This window comes from Hakea prostrata, chromosome 5, assembly GCF_041222555.1.
Source record: "Hakea prostrata isolate BN-2017 chromosome 5, UWA_Hpros_2, whole genome shotgun sequence".
NCBI lineage: Eukaryota > Viridiplantae > Streptophyta > Magnoliopsida > Proteales > Proteaceae > Hakea > Hakea prostrata.
This window is the reverse complement of record NC_142604.1, coordinates 9,373,711-9,377,582: the sequence shown is the minus strand read 5'-3', so window position 1 is coordinate 9,377,582 and position 3,872 is coordinate 9,373,711.

Below are 3,872 nucleotides of genomic sequence, written 5' to 3'. Positions count from 1 at the left end.
TAATTATGAGAGAATAGGAAATGAACGAGTTGAGTTAAGCTTCTTCTGCTTTGATTGTCGTCTGGATCTGCTACTCAATTAGGGTTTAAAGTTTGAAGAATCTGAATTGTAGATTAGGCATATGGATCCCCAACCTCAGAAATGAGAGGTCCAAGGGTTCTCCAGCTCTGCCGTGGTGGGTTCTGACTCCTTCCCTTCGGGTAATCGCTCCAACGAACTTCGAAGGTGTCGATGAGAAGTGGCTCTGCTTGATTGAGTTTTTCATTTGGGTCAATCTTTCTGTTTGATTTTCGAAAAAAGTTCCAAATTCCTCAACGTTTCTATAACTTGGCCGTCCATTTTCTAAACTCGATCACATTTCTTTGTTGTTATAATCGACCAATCTGGCTGAGATTTTTGCAGAGATAAGGATGCATTTGAGGTTCGAAAACAAATAATGAACTCTGAAAATTTTCAATCCTGAAGGCTTCCTCAAGAAATTAGTAATGACGAACCATTAGTGAGTTGGTCATCAAGCTATACCAAATTGTTATTGCTCGTCCTCCCAAACTAGTTGGTGTTTCGGAGTTGGAACTGCCCAAACCTCCTGCGCATGAGAGTAACTTTCTTTTGTTATTAATGATAATGAAATCACAAATTCTTTTGTTAAGTCTGGAGAACTTGAATAAAGAAAAACTAAGGGCATGTTTGGTTCCACAAGTCTGGAGATTTCAAATATCTAAAAATGTTTAGTGCTTTTATAGTAGGGGGTGAAATCTCTGCTATACCCATAAATCTACATGTTCATGTTTTTAGTGTAAAAATATGAATATCTAAATTTCATGAATTCATGATTTTCACAACTAAATAGGTATAAATCTCGCATTCATGAATCTAGATTCATGAAATCTTTGGATTCATGTAAAACCGGGATCTTGCTAGCCAAGGAGAGACGGGACACGGGACAAAATAAAGCCCACAGATGATAAAAAAAGCCTCAAAAATATATATTTTTATTGTGTAGCTTTTTTTTTTTTTTTTGGTAATATTGTGTAGCTCTTGATCCGAGGCTTGTAACTTTAACTAAATTAATTTCATTCAGTAAGCTTCCCTAGTTGAGTCTGGATCATCTCTCTCTCTGAGGAGTACTCTGTGCTCCCCGACAGCATTTTCTTATCATTCTCAGAATAGCCTCTCTCAGACTCTCAATTTTTTACTACCACATGAAGGGACTGGCATTTGCTTTCAGAGTTACATTGGTTTTGTGCATTAATTAATGTGAACGTCCAAATCTAAAATAATGGTCGGAATTAGACACGATTCCCCCCCTTTTTTTGAACTATACTATTGAACCCAAAAAGTTAAAAAAATCAAAATGGGTGGCCAAGAGTTGCCTATTGTGGTTTTCTTTACTTCCTTAGTTCCTTTGGTGTGCATTATCTCATATTCTGCTTCTAGAAAACTTAGCTGCGTTTCTCATACCATGTAATCAGTTGGGAGAATCAAACCCTAGAATTATAAAAAGGAAGTCGATCCAACACTTGAAACAGCTTTGAATCAAGGGTAATTAGAATGTAGATAAAGAATATTCAATGGCAACATTGATTCTGGTTCCTCGATTACTTGTCTCCCAAGTTTTCTTCATTTTCTTTATGCAATTATTCTAATTATCATTGTCATTATCTACATATAAATGCATGTAAACAGGAGCATGCGATCAGTGGTTTGCCAACTACTTGAGTCCCAAAATTATCTCCATTTTCTTAATCAATCATATTCAATGTAAAAGTGCAAGTATACAAACCCTTTGAGAGTCCTGATGAGGCATAAAGAAAGTCGACCTAACACAAGAAACATGGTTTGAACAAACGGCTGAGAAACACAGAATGCTTACTAAAAGTAGTACCCAAAACCTAGGAGACGACAAACCAGAAAACAGTTCCATTTCTAATGCATGCATTTGACATGCAAAATTTGTACTAACAAATTCTAAAGCTGCTAGCTGGCGCGTACCATTTCAAGAGCCGGAACTCCTCACTTTGATCTAGTTTTATCTAGTAAACCAGAAAGGTTGAGAAGGGGGAGATCGAGCTCCTTAATGCATGAGATGCATCTAGACAGTATCATACGTAAGAGAATCAAGATTCTTTTAAACTACCCTGACAGCCCAAAAAATTAACATTTACACCAAAAGATAAGTCAAGCTTGAGTTGAAGTCAGAGCTGATTCAAACTAAAGCTTCGAACCATGTTGACAACTTCCATGAAGCTCGCTGTGTGCGGAAGCAGGTGAGGGGAACATGGAAATCTGATAAAGCTACAATATTCTCCAAAACATCTATGTTTTTCAGTACAGACACGCCACAGAATGAAACTGTGAGAACTAGCTAGGTTTGAGAAGGAAAAAGGAAAATTTTGTGAGAATTGACCCTTTAATGTGAAATAAAGCTTGATCCAGAGGCTGAAAATTAGGGAGAAGTTGTTAGAAAAGTCCTCAGAAACAAGGAAACCAATACCCATATATTCATTTATTTCTTTGTAGCTAGTTCGTATAGAGTGTATTCCAGCTAAGTTGGCTTAGTTCCATGACTCGAATCTTTGTCTGATTCAAATCCTGTGTGTGTGTGCGCGTGTACGTCTTTGCATCCCTGTATCTATCCTTACTTCTTACTTAAGTTATCTCAGCTCCCTTTGTAATTTTAGACTCCTCATTCAAACTTTTGTCTCTGTGTCTGTGTTTCTTTGCAGTCTTGTCATTTTGCTTGGAGTTGGTCAAGATATATTTTGGGTGTAGAGCAAATTTCGACCGTTGAATAATCCATTTTTATTATTCACTAGGGTGTGCCATCCCAACCAGTATTATCTTTTCATGTGTATAAATAGCCCATGATGTAGTCAAATTGAAGCATCTCTCGTCTCTAACCTTGAGTTATTCTTGAGTCTAGATCACTCCAGGCTTGTTTCTACTTTTCTTTTTCAGACTAATGGCAAAGTTCAAGTTCATCTTTGCTTCAGTGCTTCTTCTTGTCTTTGTTTTTTCTAATGCTTATAACCTTGCTGAGGGAAGGCATTTGAAGATTGGAAAGACAGGAGAGTTGAACAAGAAAACGACCCTAATTCCCTCAGAGAAGAAGGGTGAAAGTGCATCGACAATTGTTGGTGAAAACACCAGCACCTTGACTGGTTCGTATACAAGTAGAGCAATGGCTCGTGCATCAGCGGTCTCTGTTCATGCAGAGCACTTTGGCTCAAGTCCAGGGGAGGGAAACTCCCTTCACAACTAATGCACCATGCTTTTGGAATCGGTAGCAGCTGATTGTATGGGTCATTTATTATAAACTGATTTTCAAACCGAAACCCTAGCTGTTACCAATTCCAGAAACCCAGTAGTATGCTTGTATTAGTACTTCCTATGTAAAGTGTCCTTTTACTTTGTTTGTTGTATTTGCAGGATAATTCGTTTTCTGGTCACCTGAAGAGTTTCTTTAGCGAAGTATGGGATGCTTTTCATACACAAGCTGAGAAATTCATGTGTTCTCTTCTTGGAACTTTATTATTCTGCACCAATCATCTACTGGAATAAATATATGGTTTGTCAGATGTGTTTTGATTCTGTATCCAGAAAAGATATTTAGCAAGACATGCTTCAGCTTGTCTCTTTGGAGTAGGACGCCATGCAGTGATCTTGGTAGTCTAGTGAATCCAACCATTCAAAAGAATCAAAACATGATGTGGTTCGTTTTCATGAAAAATCGATTTTTATTTATAGTTGGTTATTCTTATATGTGCGGATAGTATTTAATGACATTCATCATCCAACGCGGTGCACTAATCTAACAAGATTGCGCTCGTGGTTCAGAACAGACTCGTGTGTCGGCCATCAAATCAATGAGA